This window comes from Rhinoderma darwinii, chromosome 2 (genome assembly GCF_050947455.1).
Source record: "Rhinoderma darwinii isolate aRhiDar2 chromosome 2, aRhiDar2.hap1, whole genome shotgun sequence".
Classification (NCBI taxonomy): domain Eukaryota; kingdom Metazoa; phylum Chordata; class Amphibia; order Anura; family Rhinodermatidae; genus Rhinoderma; species Rhinoderma darwinii.
The window spans coordinates 218,072,831-218,093,213 of NC_134688.1; positions in this window are offsets into that span (position 1 = coordinate 218,072,831).

Here is a 20,383-nt window from a genome sequence, read left to right on the forward strand (position 1 = left end):
ACTATGGAAAAGTAAGAACGGGAAAACTAAAATTGGCTGTGTTTCCAAGTGGTTAAGAACGAAGCCTAGTTTGGGCATTAAAGGGGTGGTCACAGAATAGAGAATTATCCCCAATCACAGGATTGGTGATAATCAATGGCGTAACTACCGCTGTGGCAGCCATAGCGGCTGCTACGGGGCCCGTGGCATGAGGGGGCCTGTGCCGCCCGCCGACAAGCCCCCCCCATATGCTAGGTGGCGCCGCTAGCAGTCGTTATGGCTGCTACAGCGGTAGCGACACTACTACGGGGCCCGCGCCGCCGAGCCTCTAACATTTATGGGCCTGGGGGCATGGGACCTCTCATACCCGCTGGCATCGTTAGCACCGGAAAGGGCCCCATTGCTAGCGACAGCAACCCCCTATTGCAGTAATCTTACCTGCGTCTATTGCACGCAGGTACAAATACATGCATTAGCGCTGAATGGCTTTACAATGACGCTGATTGGCGGGGCAAGTCATTCAACGACGTTAGCGGCGTGATGATGTCTTTGCGCCGCTTCCATGGTTGAAAGGCGCTAATTGACGGGGCAAGTCATTCTGCCCTGCCAATCAGCGCCTTTCAACGGACGCGCCGATTGCGACGTTCAGCTCCAGCAGACCTGCTCAGATGAGAGCAGATCTGCATTGCCACTAGATGGCGCAGGAATGGGATCAGGGTGAATATGTCAAGTTTTTTGTTTTTCTGCTAAAACTGTGAGTGGCATTATCTATAGTGATGGCTCTATCTACATGGGGGGTTTATATGTGGGGATGTGGAGCACTATCTACAGGGTTGGGCTATATGTGGGACACTATATACAGGGGTGAGCTATATGTGGTGCATGATATATAGGGTGAGCTATTTGTTGGGCACTACCTATAGGGGTGGGCTATATGTGGGACACTATATACAGGGGTGGTGTTAAGGATCTGCCAGGCACAGCTTCTGTATCTACGCCCATAGGTAATCAGTCTGCACCTGCTTCTATGTCTGTGAGACTGACTCCATCTTCCACCACTCAGGATGGCAGGCTTAGGAGTGGGAGAGCCTATCACAGCCTGGCCAGACGGAGCAAGCTCCTGCCCTCTGTCTATTTATACCTGCCTTTCCTGTTCCTCCTTGCTTGTGATTCTTCTCGTTTGGTTTCCTGGCACTGCTGCAGCTTCTTGAACTATTTGACCCTGCTTCATATTGACCCTGGCTTACTGACTACTCTCCTGCTCTGCGTTTGGTACCTCGTACACTCCTGGTTTGACTTGGCTTGTTCACTACTCTCCTGCTCTGCGTTTGGTACCTCGTACACTCCTGTTTGACTCGGCTCGTTCACCACTCTTGTTGCTCACGGTGTTGCCGTGGGCAACTGCCCCTTTTTCCTTGCTTCTGTGTACCCTTGTCTGTTTGTCTGTCGTGCACTTATTGAGCGTAGGGACCGTCGCCCAGTTGTACCCCGTCGCCTAGGGCGGGTCGTTGCAAGTAGGCAGGGACTTAGTGGCGGGTAGATTAGGGCTCACTTGTCTGTTTCCTTACCCCCATCATTACAGGTGGGTTACCTGTGGGGCACTATCTACACGGGGGCTATATGTAAGGCACTCTCTACAGGGGTGGGCTATATGTGAGACACTATATACGGGGGAGCTATATGTGAGGCACTATCTACAGAGGTGGGCTATATGTGGAGCACTATCTATAGGAGGAGCCATATGTAGGGCACTATCTACAGGGGTGGGCCATATGTGGGACACTATATACAGGGGTGGGTTACCTGTGGGGCACTATCTACAGGGGCTATATGTAGGGCACTGTGAGGCACTATCTATAGAGGTGGGCTATTCATGGAGCACTATCTATAAGGGAAACTATATGTAGGACAGCACGGTGGCTCAGTGGTTAGCACTATTACCTTGCAGCTCTGGAGTCCATTTGTGGGCACTATCTACAGAGGGCTGTATGTGGGGCACTATCTACAGGGGCTTCTAAGTAGGGCACTATCTACAGAGGCTCTATGGGGGTCACTATCTACAGGGGTCTATGGGGGCACTATCTACAGGGCACATGGTGTGCATGTGGGACAATTGTCGATTCTGGGAAAACCCCTTTACGGACGCAGGATTTTTTTTTTCTTCACATAGAAAAAGCAATAACTTTTATTTTTCCGTTGACGTAGCTGTACGAGGGCTTATTTTTGGTGGAATAAGTTGCACCATTTTGGGACACTTATCATGTATTAATTAACTTTTAATAATTATTTTTGGGGTGAGTAGAAAAAAACCAGCATTTGATTTTGAGATGTATTTTTATGACATTCACCATGCAGTGAAAATTATTTGTTAACTTTATTCTATGGGTCTTTACGATTACAGGGATGAAATTTATATAATTTCTTATGTTTTACTACTTTTGCACAATTAAAAAATTTTGTTTTTCAAAATAATCTGTTTTTGTGCCATCACATATCAAGTCCCATAACATTTTTTTTTTATTCAACGGTACTTTATGAGGGCTTGATTTTTGCAGGATGACTTTGGTATCATTTGAGGTACAACTTTTTGGTTACATTTTAGTCCTGTTTTTGGGGGGCGGGCTGTAAAAGAAACAGCTATTCTGAAATTGGTTTTTTTTTATTCCTTTTTTTTACAGGGTTCACAGTGTGTTATTTTATAGCACAGGTCGTTATGGATGCAGCGATAACAATCATGAAGTTATTTTATTCTTTTTAATTTTTTTAATAAAAAAACAGTTTTTTGTTTTTTTTCCCAAACGCTTTTTAAGTCCGACCTGATGCTGCGATTAGTTTGATCGCTAACATAATACTTTGCAATACTTCTGTATTTCAGTATATTGTGCCTGTCAGTGTTACACTGACATGCAGCTATTAGGTCATGCGTTTGGCGGGACCTAATAGACTTTGTACATGACAGACCTGGGGGCCATTGTCAGTGGCGGATTAAGTAGACCATAGGCCATTGGCTGTTACCCAAACTTGGGCCCCCCTTCCGCACCGCCGCCCTGCCGCACCGTAACTATTGTTAACACTACCTTTTTGTGCAAGCATTAACAAATGCGTGTCAAGATTCCCCTTGTCAAAGGGCTGTATCCCTACATACTGACAGTCTCCAACCATCGCTGACAGTATCACATTCTGCACAAACACATCCTCCTGACAAGAGGAATTGTCTATCAGTCCTAGACTGCACAAAGACTTTTTGTGAAATACAAGGTTTTCCTATAATAAACATGTCAGGAGAGGTGACACATTCTCTATAAATCTAGTGACTCACAGGTGACGACATCTCAGATTCTAGTAGATTTTTCCCTCTTTTCTTCTCCATCCGGTCCAGAGTTCATGACGACTTCTCCCGGCCATGACCCATTTCTGCAGAATTTGCCACTCGTCAAATGTCTTCGGCTTCACACTTTTCCAACATTTCCACACCTATAAACGAAAATAAAATTATCATGGTGCCACACACTGTGCCTTAAATATAATGGCACAATACACTGCACCCCTGAATAAAATAGTACCATACATTTTGCCCCTGAATATAATTGTGTCACACACTGTAAAGTAATGCACCACATACACAGTGCCCCCTGTACATGGTGCCACACACAGCTCCCTGTAGATATCACACCCCCTCCATAGATAGCGCCACACACAGCCCCCTGTAGATAGCGTCACACCACCCCTGTAGATATCACACATCCCCTATAGCTAGCATCACACACATCCCCCGTAGAGAGCATTACACACAGCCCCCTATAGATAGCGCCACACAGCCCCCCTGTAGAGAGCACCACACACAACCTCCTATAGATAGTGACACACAGCGCACTTGTAGAGCGCGTCACACACAGCCCCCTGTAGATATCACACATCCCTCCTATAGCTAGCACCACACATATCCCCCCATAGAGAGCATTACACACAGCCCCCTATAGATAGCACCACACAGCTCCCCTGTAGAGAGTGCCACACATAGCCCCACATAGATAGCACCACACAGCCCCCTGTAGGGAGCGCCACACATATACCGCTGTGGATAGCGCCACACAGCCCTCCCCCTATAGTAAATAGTGCCACACAGCCCCCCTTTGAATATAGTGCCACACAGCCCCCCTTGTATATAGTGCCACAGAGCGCTTCCCCCTTGTATATAGTGCTACACAGCCTCCCTTGTATATAGGGCCACACAGCACTTACCCCCTTGTATATAGGATCACAGAGAGCTCTCCCCTTGCATATAGGGCTACACAGCTCTCCGCCTTGTATATAGTGTCATACAGTGCTCCCCCTTGCATATAGGGCCACACAGCGCTCTAACCCCCTTGTACATAGTGCCACGCAGCGCTCCCCCTTTGTATATAGGGCCACACAGCACTCCCCCCTTGTATATAGTGTCACGCAGTGCTCCCCCCTTGCATATAGTGTCACACAGCGCTCTCCCCCCTTGTTTATAGTGCCACACAGCGCTCCCCCTTTGTATATAGGGCCACACAGCTCTCCTCCCCTTGTATACAGTCCTACACAGCACTCCCCCCTTGCATATAGGGCCACACAGTGCTTCCCCCTTGTATATAGTGCCACACAGCGCTCTCCCCTTGTATATAGGGCCACACAGCGCTCCCCCTTGCATATAGGGCCACACAGCGCTCACTCCCCTTGTATATGGGGTGACACAGTGCTCCCCCCTTGTATATAGTGCTACACAGCTCTCCCCCCTTTTGTATATATGGCCACACAGCGCTCCCCACCCCCTTGTATATAGTGCACACAGTGCTCCCCCTTTGTATATAGGGATACACAGTGCTCCTCCTGTATATAGGCCACACAGGGCTTCCCTCCCCCCTTGTATATAGCCCACACAGTGCTACCCCCCCAAAATATATTGTACTTAACTTGCCCTGTTCCCGCAACGGCCGTTCCGGACGAATGCATGCGCATCCTCTGGGCCAGATGCATGTGCAGACCGGCATGATGAAGTCCAGCCCGGACATGCAGGAAGTCTTCCCAGCGCCTTATAGGCTGCAGTCCTAACCTGGTGTGCAACCTATAATGTTCATTTGTATCTGAGTCCTGAGGACTCAGATACAACTGAATGTGGCTGCCACTAACACCGGAGCCCCTTCCGGTGCTAGCGATGCCATCGAGCATGAGGGGGCCCATGCCGTTCAGGTGGCCATGGGCCCCCTGGGAGCCCTGGGCCCCCGGGCGGCCACCCGAACCGCCCTAATAATGATCCACTACTGGCCATTGTAAAGCCATTGTAACCCATAAACAGCCCACGTCACAGGGGTGCCAGTGGGATTATAGAGGGAGGCATTGACTGCGGCATCTGAGAGGTTAAACAGCAGGGATCAAAGTTATCTCCATTCCCTGCCGCTGCAGAAGCTCTTGAGCTGGCGCCAACCCTGCTCCATAATAGAACGACATGGTGCAGGAACTACCCATTACCGATGCACTATTATTACAGAAATCGCAAACCGCTATATTTGTTTATTAAAAACAAAGAATTAATTTGTTACCTTTCTGTACATGCAGTTTTGTTTTTAGGTGACAGATGTCTTGATTTCAATCGAAATGTAAGTAGAGGAGAAGATAATTACTCTTGCCCTCACTGATGTCACTACTTCCCTTTCTTCAGTTTGATCAAACACAAAATCTTTTAGGCTATAAATTAGTGTGAAAGCTCAGCATCATGTCTCTGCATCACGTAACTACCTATTGCTGTTTATCTGTGTAAGCATCTTGGACACTTTCCTGACCACATCTCTGCCTCAGGTAACTACCTATTGCTGTTTATCTGTGTACCGAACTTGGACTGTTTCATGACCACATCTCTGCAACACCTAACTACCGATTGACGTTTATCTGTCTATCAGTCTTGGACTGTTTCCTGACCACGTCTCTGCCACACATAACTAACTATTGCTGTTTATCTGTGTAACTAACTTGGACTGTTTCCTGACCACGTCTCTGCCTCACGTAACTACCTATTGCTCTTTATTTGTGTATCAAACATGAACTGCTACTTAATTACTTTTGCTGCTTGCACCCTGCTTCCTGGTTGTTTCAGCCACTGAACTCTGAATCTGTCACAGTCCCCAAATATGGACTGTTACTTGATTATTCTTACTGTTTGCACCCTCCTGCCTTCAACCACTGGTTTCCAGATGTGCCACAGTCCTTGACAACGCTCTATAGTCATAAATTCAATCAAGCATGTCTCTGCACAGCGAGAAGGACGGTAGGGTTCTCTAACTGTGATTGACTCCCCGATAAAGGAAGAGGAGGATTCTGTGGGTGACCAGATGACAGAGCTAGTATGGCTTACAAGGCTAGCTGTCACACAGTTACTTCCTATCCGAGAAACTGAATGCAGGAAAACTTTAGAATTCTAACAACTGAGTTTACACGAGGCCGAGTCTACAAATTTACTGCATATAAGGATTTTGGAGCCAAGTTATACTTTTTGGAGGGGGCCAAACACTGACCAAACCCTTAGAACAATATTGCTTAGTAGTACATCATTAGCTTAACCCGTTAGTGACCGGCCCATAGTGTTTCTACGTCGGTCACTAACGGGCCTTATTCCGATGCCATAGACTTTTTACGTTGCGGCATTGGAATAAGTATACAGAGCAGGGAGCTGCCAGAGGCAGCTGAGGGCTTGGGGCGTCCCTGCTCGACCGGGTGAGATCGATATAAGTATCGATCTCACCCATTTAACCCCTCAGATGCGGTGCTGAATAGCGTGCACCGCATCTGAGTGGTTTTGGAGAGATGGAGGGAACTCCCTCTCATCCTACTGAGACCCGGCGATAAGATCGCTGAGTGTCTGTTTCTCCGATGGCAGCCGGGGGCCTAATAAAGGCCCCCAGGACTGCCTGTGGTGAATACCTGCTAGGTCATGCCGGAGGCATGACCTAGCAGATGCCTGTCCGTTTTACATGGACAGGCATAATACACTGCAATACAGAAGTATTGCAGTGTATTATAAATGCGATCGGAGGATCACATAGTGAAGTCCCCTAGTGGGACTAGTAAAAAAGTTAAAAAATTTTTTTAATAAAAAGTGAAAAAAAAAAAATTCAAAACCCACTTTTCCCCCTTACAAACTGCTTTATTATTAACAAACAAAACAAAGTAAAAAAGTTACACATATTTGGTATCGCCACGTCCGTAACGACCCCAACTATAAACTTATTACATCATTTAAACCGCATGGTGAACGTCGTAAAAAATAAAATAAAAAAACATGCAAAAATTGCTGTTTTCTTTGAATCCAGCCTTAAAAAAAATGTGATAAAAAGTGATCAAAAAGTCGCATATACTCCAAAATGGTACCGATAAAAACTACAAGTCGTCCCGCAAAAAAAAAGCCCTCCTACAATTGCATCCACAAAAAAATAAAAACGTTAAGGCTCTTCAAATATGGAAACACAAAAACAAATACATTTGAAAAAAAATGTTTTCCCTGTGTAAAAGTAGTAAAACATAGAAAAACTATACAAATTTGGTATCGTTGCAATCACAACAACCCGCTGAATAAAGTTATTGTGTTATTTATACCACACGGTAAACGGCGTAAATTTAGGACGCAAAAAAGTGTGGTGAAATTGCTGTTTTTTTTCTATTCCCCCCTCCCAAAAAAAGTTAATAAAAGTTAATCAATAAAGTCTATATACCCCAAAATGGTGCTATTAAAAATTACAACTTGTCCCGCAAAAAACAAGACCTTATACAGCTATGTCGACTCAAAAATAAAAAGTGTATAGCTCTTTGAATGAGACGAAGGAAAAACGTAAAAAATGGCTTGGTCATTAACGTCTAAAATAGGCTGGTCATTAAGGGGTTAAAATGCAATAAGTCTGATGTATCTCAAAATATATTCCACCAAAATTATAATTTTATCACGAGTATTGTGAATTCTCTTTTGTGTTGTAATAGTATTTTTATAGTATGTTACTGAACAGTAGATACCACAGTGAATGTAAATGTGAGGTAAGGCATTTCACCCTGGGAGATGTAGGTTCTTCTGCACAAGGCTAGCTTTTAGACTACTGTAAAGTGCATGGTCTAGATATAAAAGTAATGTAGAAGGATAAAAAGATGAAGAACTACTGGACGTTGCCATAATATGAGCTAAGAAATGGCAGGGATGATGGGGCACAGCAGTCTCCTTTTCAAGAGTAGTGTATCAGGATTACCTTGTATGAATCACCCGCCAGTTACTAATTACCTGAGATATGCCAAGGGACAAGAGTGCATGTCTAGGAACTGCTTTTTGATAATAACCAGGTTGAATGGGTCTCATATCTTCCTCTAGCAGAGTTTGCTATAAATAATCACCACCATGTTGCTCTTGATACCTCGCTGATTTTCTGTAATTATGGTTTTTATCCTCGTTTTGGTTCATTTTCCACCTCTTCTAGTGATAACCCTGAGGTGGAAGTTGAATCGAATAAGCTGTGCACAGTTTGGGCTCAGGCTCAGTTTAACCTGAAGAACTCCCAAGTTATTCAAAAGAAAAATGCTGATAAAAAACTGACTGTGGGACCTGTATTTTGTGTGGGTCAAAAAGTTTGGCTTTCTATGAAAAATCTGCATCTGAAAGTGCCTTGTAGTAAGTTTGCGCCTTGGTTTATTGGTCCATATGAAATTGTTGAAATTATTAACCCGGTGTCGTTTCGTCTTGCTCTTCCTGCATCCTTTACGATTCATAATGTATTTCCAAAATCTCTCCTAAAAAATATTTAGGTCCACTCAAGAAACCTCCTCCTCCAGTTCAGGTAGAAGGAGATATGGAGTTTGAGGTTCAGAGAATTGTGGATTCTAGAAGGGTCAGGGGTACTCTACAATACTTGGTAGACTGGAAGGGGTATGGGCCAAGAAAAACGTACTTGGTTTCCTGCAAATTCAGTGTAATGTGTGTTTGTATTATCTATCTATCTATCTATCTATCTATCTATCTATCTATCTATCTATCTATCTATCTATCTATCTATCTATCTATCATCATTCTATATCTTTATAATGATAACAGCGCAAATAAAATATGCTGAGGTTTTCAGGGTCGATGAAACCTCTTCTACAGGTTATTCCTGAAAATGGAACATAAGATATGACGTAACTCAAAATGAGTGAATATAAAGAAAACATATTAGCAGAATCGATTCTGTCTAGACATGCTCTGTAAATTCATGTATTGAAGTAACAAGATACAGACCCACCTATATTGTAACTACAAAAGTAGTGTCTTTTAAATTCCACGTCTATGTTTAGTCTATGAAGGAGTCAATATCATGTGATTCACTTCAGTGTTATAGTAAAATGTATCAGCATGGCTATATAATTTAATGGTTATATTCCCCTCCCATGCCATAATTTATTAAATGAGATATATATATATATATATATATATATATATATATAGCAGATATAAAAAAAATGGCGACAGCACCCTGCAACACTAATGCCACCTAAACCACTAAATATAAATAGATATGCACTAAAGCTCAATCTACCTACAAATAGGGAGGTTCTTAGTGCACATTTTGATCAAAAAGTGTTAGCCCACCTGCCACGACAAGGCGACCTCTGTAAGGTGGGAACCTACGCTGCACATACACCCAGAACTGGGACTTAGCCTACATATATACCTGGGGATGGTAGGATCCAGCATTGAACTGATTAAAATCACCCAGGGCAGAGTGGGAGGAGTGCAAGAACAAGTGGAGGCAGTCACTAACCCCACATATATGGATACCATAAACACAACAAAAATTGAACAGCACATTCCAACTAAATGATACAAAATACGCAGGTGCAAGAACACCTATGACTGCAGATATACAGCAGATATAAAAAAAATGGCGACAGCACCCTGCAACACTAATGCCACCTAAACCACTAAATGTAAATAGATATGCACTAAAGCTCAATCTACCTACAAATAGGGAGGTTCTTAGTGCACATTTTGATCAAAAAGTGTTAGCCCACCTGCCACGACAAGGCGACCTCTTCCAGCACCATGGACAAAGGCAGTAATGTCTTTTAAATTCCACGTCTATGTTTAGTCTATGAAGGAGTCAATATCATGTGATTCACTTCAGTGTTATAGTAAAATGTATCAGCATGGCTATATAATTTAATGGTTATATTCCCCTCCCATGCCATAATTTATTAAATGAGATATATATATATATATATATATATATATATATATATATATACATACATGAAATTTGAACTGTATATATGAATTTTATACAGCGCCTTGGTTGACATCATAATCCTCCTAAACAGATGTTAAAAGAATATTATTTTACAATTTTTATAAACATCTGTCGTATGCTCCATTTTTAGTGATTGAGGTAGTATACTTTCAAGTCAGTGCCATATATAGAGGAGATGTCACTATTGGACATGGCAGGGTCAAGGTTCAGGGGCAAACACAGAATTTTTAAAGGGGGGTTTTAAAACGCATACTTTTCAAACCAAGTTATTTTCGCCTCTGGTTTTTACACTACGAGTATTGGTCTGCACTTAAGCACCAGCCTAGCCCTTTATATTACAAGCTATCATTTAAAAAAAAAGGACTAGGCTAGTGGATACGTGCTGACCACTACTGGTAGTGTTAAAACCAGCGTAGATAGTGCCCCGTGCAGATAGTGCTTCACACTGTCGCCTGTAGATAGTGCCACAGTGTCCCCTGTAGATAGCGCGAGTGCCCCATGTAGATAGCGACACAGTGACCCCTGTAGATAGTGCCACACACTGCCCCATAGATATTGCCACAGTGCCCATGTAGATAGTGCCACAGTAACCCCATGTAGATAGTGCCATACACTGCCCCTTTTATATACTGCCACATACAGCCCCGTAGATAATGCCACAGTGCCCATGTAAATAGTTCCAGAGTGCCCATGTAGGTAGTGCCACAGTGCCCATGTAGATAGTTCCACAGTATCAGGTCCATGTACACTACCATTCAAAAGTTTGGGGTCACCCAGACAATTTTGTGTTTTCCATGAAAACTCACACTTATATTTATCAAATGAGTTGTAAAATGACTAGAAAATATAGTCAAGACATTGACAAGGTTAGAAATAATGATTTTTATTTGAAATAATAATTTTCTCCTTCAAACTTTGCTTTCGTCAAAGAATGCTCCATTTGCAGCAATTACAGCATTGCAGACCTTTGGCATTCTAGCTGTTAATTTGCTGAGGTAATTGGGAGAAATTTCACCCCATGCTTCCAGAAGGCCCTCCCATAAGTTGGATTGGCTTGATGGGCACTTCTTGCGTACCATAAGGTCAAGCTGCTCCCACAACAGCTCTATGGGGTTGAGATCTGGTGACTGCACTGGCCACTCCATTAGATAGAATACCAGCTGCCTGCTTCTTCCCTAAATAGTTCTTGCATAATTTGGAGGTGTGCTTTGGGTCATTATCCTGTTGTAGGATGAAATTGGCTCCAATCAAGCGCTGTCCACAGGGTATGGCATGGCGCTGGAAAATTGAGTAATAGCCTTCCTTATTCAAAATCCCTTTTACCTTGTACAAATCTCCCACTTTACCAGCACCAAAGCAACCCCAGACCATCACATTACCTCGACCATGCTTGACAGATGGCGTCAGGCACTCTTCCAGCATCTTTTCAGTTGTTCTGCGTCTCACAAATGTTCTTCTGTGTGATCCAAACACCTCAAACTTCGATTCGTCTGTCTATAACACTTTTTTCCAATCTTCCTTTGTCCAATGTCTGTGTGCTTTTGCCCATATTAATCTTTTCCTTTTATTAGCCAGTCTCAGATATGTCTTTTTCTTTGCCACTCTGCCCTGAAGGCCAGCATCCCAGAGTCGCCTCTTCACTGTAGACGTTGACACTGGCGTTTTGCGGGTACTATTTAATGAAGCTGCCAGTTGAGGACCTGTGAGGCGTCTATTTCTCAAACTAGAGACTCTAATGTACTTGTCTTGTTGCTCAGTTGTGCAGCAGGGCCTCCCACTTCTCTTTCTACTCTGGTTAGCGCCTGTGTGTGCTGTCCTCTGAATGGAGTAGTACACACCGTTGTAGGAAATATTCAGTTTCTTGGCAATTTCTCTCATGGAATAGCCTTCATTTCTGAGAACAAGAATAGACTGTCGAGTTTCACATGAAAGCTCTCTTTTTCTAGCCATTTTGAGAGTTTAATCGAACCCACAAATGTAATGCTCCAGATTCTCAACTAGCTCAAAGGAAGGTCAGTTGTATAGCTCCTCTAAACAGCAAAACTGTTTACAGCGGTGCTAACATAATTGCACAAGGGTTTTCAAGTGTTTTCTAATCATCCATTAGCCTTCTAACACAGTTAGCAAACACAATGTACCATTAGAACACTGGAGTGATGGTTGCTGGAAATGGGCCTCTATACACCTATGTAGATATTGCATTAAAAACCAGACGTTTGCAGCTAGAATAGTCATTTAGCACATTAACAATGTATAGTGTGTATTTCTGATTAATTTAATGTTATCTTCATTGAAAAAAACTGTGCTTTCCTTTCAAAAATAAGGAAATTTCTAAGTGACCCTAAACTTTTGAACGGTAGTGTAGATAGTGACAGTGCACATGTAGGTAGGGCCACAGTATCCCGTGTAGATAGTGCCACAGTGCCCCCTGTAGATAGTGCCACACGCTGCCCATGTAAATAGTTCCACTGTGTCCCCTGTAGATAGTCACACACACAGTACCCATGTATATAGTGCCACAAACTGTAATGGAAATGCAAGTGGAGCAATACCTCAAGGCTGCTGTAGACTGCCCGGAGAGAGCGTGCACAAAAACCTGCAACCCCAAATCCGTAACCACTCTGATCGAAAGAGTCTAAGGCTACTCCAAGGTGTTCGCCAGATCCGACCGCAAGATGGGATGAACTTTGCTGCTTAGAACCCAGTTTGTCTTAACAGAGTGTCGTTTTGGATAAGAGGTGCAATGCAGGCAAACCTGAGCTGGAAACCAGACAGCCAGTAGGTTAACTGAAAGTCCAGAAACGGAGTAGAGGTAATCAGACAAGCCACTGTCAAAACCAGTCGGGAGCGGATAATCAAAATCGGCAAGTGGAGGGTTAACGAGAGGCAAGCCGAGGTCAGTATACAAGAGGTCCAGAAATCAGAAGTGCAGGAGCAGTCAGGAGCTTCATCAGAAACCAGGAGATAGGAAAATTCACAAGAAAAGACAGGTGGGAAAAGGAAACCAAGTACGTTTTTCTGGGTCGATACCCCTTCCAGTCTACCAAGTATTGTAGAGTACCCCTGACCCTTCTAGAATCCACAATTATCTGATCCTCAAACTCCATATCTCGTTCTACCTGAACTGGAGGAGGAGGTTTCTTGAGTGGACCAGATGATAGAAAAAGATTTTTTAGGAGAGATTTGGGAAATACATTATGAATCGTAAAGGATGCAGAAAGAGCAAGACGAAACGACACCGGGTTAATAATTTCAACAATTTCATATGGACCAATAAACCTAGGCGCAAACTTACTACAAGGCACTTTCAGATGCAGATTTTTCGTAGAAAGCCAAACTTTTTGACCCACACAAAATACAGGACCCACAGTTTTTTATCAGCATTTTTCTTTTTAATAACTTGGGAGTGCTTCAGGTTCAACTGAGCCTGAGCCCAAACTGTGCACAGCTTATTAGATTCAACTTCCACCTCAGGGTTATCACTAGAAGAGGTGTAAAATTAACCAAAACGAGGATAAAAACCATAATTACAGAAAAACAGCGAGGTATCAAGAGCAACATGGTGGTGATTATTTATAGCAAACTCTACTAAAGGAAGATATGAGACCCATTCAACCTGGTTATTAGCAATATAACACATAAGCTATTGTTCCAAGGTTTGATTAAAATGCTCGCTTTGACCCTTAGTCTCAGGGTGGAATGCAGAAGAGACCGATAATTGTACACCAAGTTTTTACAGAAAGCTCTCAAGAAGTTAGCCACAAATTGTACACCTCTATCAGAGACAATATCTTCTGGAATACCATGCAGACCAAACACTTGATCAATAAATAGTTTAGACAAGGTTTTGGAATCAGGGAGATGAGGCAATGGAATGAAATGACACATCTTACTAAAACGGTCCACCACAACTCAAATGACAGTTTTACCTTCGGAGAGAGGTAAATCAGTGATGAAATCCATGGACAGATGAGACCAAGGTTTCTGTGGAACAGGCAAAGGCAGCAATTCACCCATAGGACGAGTTCGAGGAGTCTTAGCATGAGTGCAGACATCGCAAGCAGAGCCATAGGAACTCACATCACGAGACAAAGAAGGCCACCAATAGAGCCGTGAGACCAATTTTTTAGTAACAGTTATCCCTGGATGAAATCTGAACTGAGGAGGTACAAACAACTTCCCTGTGAGGATAGTTTGCTTAGCAAGATGTTGACATTCTTTAATTTCAGTAGTAAGATCAGATGATATTGCAGACACCACTATTCCCATACCACCAGGGTCATAGTATCCTCTAGAGTAAGGGGTGGAGGATAATAGAGATCCTTTACGTTTTCTGAAAGGCCTCGGTGGATTTGGCAATGGAGTACAGCATCATTCCACTGATTGGGCATCAGGTCCCAATGAAAAGGCCCAGGTTTGAGGATCACCCTGCAAGAGCGAAATAACGATAGCCACTCGCTGCTTCTCAGCTCCAGAGGAGATAGGTCTCAGCCGAAAATACAATTTACAACTGTCCCGAAAATTAATAAAAAACTTACGATCACCAGAGAAACGATCAGGTAATTTCACTTTCGGCTCCACAGGAGATGCCGCTGGAGCGAGGGCTTGGGCCTGCGCAGTTCCTGCTGTTGAACCTTTACAGCCAGACCTTGCACCAGCTGAGTCAAACCTTGCATCTGTTGCACCAGAGCAAGCATGGCTTCCATCGTGGAAAAAATTAAATATAAGGCTCGTGAATCTGTTATGGAAATGCAAGTGGAGCGATACCTCAAGGCTGCTGGAGACTGCCGGGAGAGCGCGAGAACGTAAACCCACAACCTCTAATCCGTAACCACTCTGGTCGACAGAATCTAAGGCTACTCTAGGGTGTTCGCCAGAGCTGACCGCAAGGTGAGATGGACTTTGCTGCTTAGAATCCAGGTTGTCTTAACAAAGTGTAGTTTTGGATAAGAAGCGCAATGCAGGCAAATCTGAGCTGGAAACCAGACAGCCAGTAGGTTAACTGAAAGTCCAGAAACGGAGTAGCGGTAATCAGGCAAGCCACTGTCAAAACCAGTCGGGAGCGGATATTCAAAATCGGCAAGCGGAGGGTTAACGAGAGCCAAGCCAAGGTCAGTATACAAGAGGTCCAGAAATCAGAAGTGCAGGAGCTTCATCAGAAACCAGGAGATAGGAAAATTCACAAGCAAAGACAGGTGGGAAAAGACAGGTAAAAATACAAACCCCACAGCTGATTGGCAAAAGGACAGAGAAGAGAGATAGGCTCAAGGTAAAAGAAACCAGAAGCTAGAGAGGTTGTCATAGCGACATTAAGGGAACAGGTGTTTCCCTAACACACACAGTGCCCATGTAGGTAGTGCCACAGTGTCCCCTTGTAGATAGTGCCACAGTGTCCCCTTTAGGTAGTGCTGAATGCTTAAACAAGTACTCACCTGTCCGCATTCCCTCACTGTCCTTTCCTCCTGCTACGTAGGTAGTGAAATGTATTAGAAAAAAATAAATCTGACAGCTGGACCTTCAAGTCCCCTAGTGGGACTTGAGAAAAAGTGTAAAAAAAAGTATAAAAAAGTGAAAAAAATAAAAGTTTGAAAACAATAAAAGTTTCAAGTAATAAAATAAAACACAATCCCCCTTTTACTCTTATCAAGTCCTTTATTATTGAAAAAAAAATAATAAACCATACGTATTTGGTATCGCCGCGACCGTAACCACCTGAGGTATCAAAATATTATATTATTTATTGCACGTGGTGAACAGCATAAAAACAAAAAGTAAAAAACTATACCAGAGTTTCTGTTTTTTGGTCACTTTGCCCTATAAATATAGGAATAAAAAGTGATCAAAAAGTCGCACGTATTCCAAAAATGGTACCTATGAAAACTATAGCTCGTCTCGCAACAAACAAACCCTCATACAGCGACAAAAATTTTTAAAAGTTATGGTTCTCACAACTTGGCGACAGAAAAAATACATTATTTTTACAATAGTAGTTTTATTGTGCAAAAAGTTGTAAAACATAAAAAAGTGCTATAAATTAGGTATCGCCGGAATCGTACGGACCTGCAGAATAAAGTTAACATGTCATTTATAACGCATGGTGAACGCTGTATAAAAAAAACGAAATAAAACTATGCCAGAATTGCAGTTTTCTGTTTACCTGGCCTCCCAAAAAATAGGATAAAAGGTGATCAAAAAGTCGCATGTACCCCAAAATGGTAGCAATAATAACTACAGCTTGTCCCGCAAAAAAAAGCTCTTATACCACTACGTCTATGAAAAAATAAAATTAGTTATGACTCCAATAAGTCCGGAAATAAAAAATAGGCAGTTATGCCCGAGGGGAACATTTCTTCTGTTTGAAGAGGCAATTTATCAAGGACCTAAAATTAGGGAACCAGGAAGGGGAGGGCCCAAACATATCCGCTGGAAGCGACGGTACCCGTATTATACCAGGACAACACTTTCCCAGCAAAATTCCCCAAACTGCAAAGGTATGGAGTGTGGACCAAAAGGGGCATAAGAAAGGACGCCATATATCAGTGCAACACCGGCCTGTGCAGCAAGGATTGCTTCACAGCGTAACACACATCTATGGATAATTTTATTGTTTTTTTTTACCCCATTATTATACCACCTGACTATGCCCCTGATGTACTCTGCCCAGCTTACATGTACCCCCACATTATAAACAGAAACACCAGCAATACTCAAACAAAACTACTACCAAGCAAAATCCGCTCTCCAAAAGCCAAATGGCGTTCCCTCCCATCTGAACCCTACAGCGTGCCCAAACAGCAGTTTCCTTCCACATATATGGCATCGTCATACCCGGGAGAACCCTTTTAACAATTTTTGGGGTGTGTGTCTCCAGTGGCATAAGCTGGGCATGATATATTTTCCACTGAAATGGCATATCTAGGGAACAATATACATATTTAATTTGCACCATCCGCAGCGCATTCATTTATGGAAAAGACCTGTGGGGTGAAATGCTCACTACACCCCTTAACAAATGAATTGAGGGATGTAGTTTCCAAATGGGGTCACTTCTCAGGGGTTTCTTTTTATTATTTCACATCAGAGCCTCTGCAATTGTGAACCAATACTTTGTAAATCGCCAAATTAGGCCTCAATTTCGTACTCTTTCACTCCTGAGCCTGGTCGAATGTCCAGGCAAAAGATTAGGGTCACATGTAGGGTGTTTCTAAAACCGGGAAACACTGCACAATAATTAGAGGGCTGTCTTGTTATGGTGGCAAAAGCTGGGCACCACATATTGGCATATCCATGGAAAAAATCCAATTTTCACTCTGCAACATCGAGTGCGCACTAATTTCTACAAAACACCTGCGGGATTAACATGCACACTACACCACTAAATAAATGCATTGAGGGGTGTAGTTTCCAAAATGGGGTCACTTCTGGGGGGTTTCCACTGTTTTGGTCCCACAGGCGCCCAGAAACCAATCCAGCAAAATCTGCACTCCAAATAGCGCTCTTCCGTTCTGAGCCCTGCCGTGTGCCCAAACAGCAGTTTATGACCACATATGGGGTATTGCCGTACTCGGGAGAAATTGCTTTACAAATGTTGGGTTCTTTTTTTTTTTTATTTGTTGAGAAAATGAAACATTTTGCGCTAAAGCTACGTCTTATTAAAGAAAAAGGATTGTTTTTATTTTCACTGCTCAATTCTAATAAATTCTTTGAAACATCTATGGGGTCTAAATGCTTACTACACACCTAGATGAATTCCTCAAGGGGTGTAGTTTCCTAAATGGAATCACTTTTTGGGCATTTTTATTGTTTTGTCCCCTCAGGGGCACTGCAAATGTGACATGGCCTCTGCAAACCATTCCTGCTAAATGTGATCTCCAAAAGCCAAATAGCGCCCTTTCCCTTCTAAGCCCCGCCGTGTGTCCAAACAGTCGTTTATGACCACATGTGGGGTATAGTTTTACTCAGGAGAAATTGCTTTACAAATTTTGCGGTGCTTTTTCTCCTTCAGTCCTTGTGGAAATGAGAAAAAATTAGCTAAACCTACATTTTCTTTGAGAAAATGTAGATTTTTATTTTCAGGGCCTACTTCCATTAAATTCTGCAGAAAAACGGTGGGGTAAAAACGCTCACTATACCCCTAGATAATTTCCTCAATGGGTGTAGTTTCCAAAATGGGGTCACTTCTGTGGGGTTTTCATTGTTTTGTCCCCTCAGGGGCTTTGTAAATGTGACATGGCTTCCGCAAACCATTCCTGCTAAATGTGAACTCAAAAAGCCAAATGGTGCTCCATCACTTCTAAGCCCTGCCGTGTGTCCAAACAGCCGTTTATGACCACATGTGGGGTCATGACCACATTGTTTTACTTAGGAGAAATTGCTTTACAAATTTTGCGGTGCTTTTTCTCCTTCAGTCCTTGTGGAAATGAGAAAAAATTAGCTAAACCTACATTTTCTTTGAAAAAATGTAGATATTAATTTTCACGGCCTACTTCCAATAATTTCTGTAAAAAACCTGTGCGGTCAAAATGCTCACTACACCTCTAGATCATTTCCTTGAAGTGTGTCGTTTCCCAAATGGTGTTACTTTTGGGGGATTTCCACTGTTTTGGCACCGCAAGAGCCCTTCAAACCTGACATGGTGCCTAAAATATATTGTAATAAAAATAAGGCCCCAAAATGCTTCTCAGGCCGGTGCTTCAGTCCAGTAGCACGCTGGGGCCACATGTGAAATATTTCCTAAAACTGCAGAACCTGGGCAATAAATATTGAGTTGCATTTCTCTTGTAAAACTTTCTGTGTTATAAAGAAAGTTGGATTAAAAATTTATTTCTAAATTTGTAAATTTTACCTCTACTTTGCTTTAATTCCTGTTAAAAGTCTAAGGGTATGTTCACACGCACTAATTACGGACGTAATTCAGGCGTTTTTGCCCCGAATTACGTCCGAAAATAGCGCCTCAATAGCGTTGACAAACATCTGCCCATTGAAAGCAATGGGCAGACGTTTGTCTATTCACACGAGGCGTAATTTACGCGCCGCTGTCAAATGACGGCGCGTAAATAGATGCCCGCGTCAAAGAAGTGACCTGTCACTTCTTTGGCCATAATTGGAGCCGTTATTCATTGACTCCAATGAATAGCAGCGCCAATTCCGTCCGTAATGGACGCGGCGTTCAAGCGCCTACACATGCCGTTACGGCTGAAATTACGGGGATGTTTTCAGGCGGAACGGACGCCCTCGTGTGAACATACCCTAAAGGGTTAAAAAAAAATCTAAATGCTGTTTTGAATACTTTGAGGGATGAAGTTTTTAAAATGGGGTGACTTTTTGGGGGTTTCTAATATATAAGGCCCTCAAAGCCACTTCACAACTGAACTGACCCCTGTAAAAATAGCCTTTTGAAATTTTCTTGAAAATGTGAGAAATTGCTGCTAAAGTTCAAAGCCTTGTAACGTCCTAGAAAAATAAAAGGATGTTCAAAAAACGATGCCAATCTAATGTAGACATATGGGGGATGTTAATTAGCAACAATTTTGTGTGTTATAACTGCCTGTCTTACAAGCAGATCTATTTAAGGTGAGAAAAATGCAAATTTTTGAAATTTTTCGCTAAATTTTGGTGTTTTTCACAATTAAATACTGAACATATCGAGCAAATTTTGCCTGTAACATAAAGTCCAATGTGTCACGAGAAAACAATCTCAGAATCGCTTGGATAGGTAAAAGCATTCCGACGTTATTACCACATAAAGTGAAACATGTCAGATTTGAAAAATGAGGCTCTGTCAGGAAGGTCAAAAGTGGCCAACGAGGGAAGGGGTTAATATTATAGTCCTGGAAAACCCATTTAATTGCTGCACAGTGCGTTTTTTTAGAAGGAGCTTCATATTTATCAATAATGACATGATCAATTACATGAGGCTCCTACATTGTCCTCTATGAAGAATAATATACCCCCAAACTATACATTATTAAAAATATTAGGAGTCACATCTGAGGTATTATTTGCAGTGAGGAGTGTATATACTATATACTTTTACTTTTCTTATTCTGCAACTGAGAATTGTATAAACTTTACAATTACAGGTGAAACTAAATAAAAGCAAAAACTTGGATGCCAGAGTCGTACTC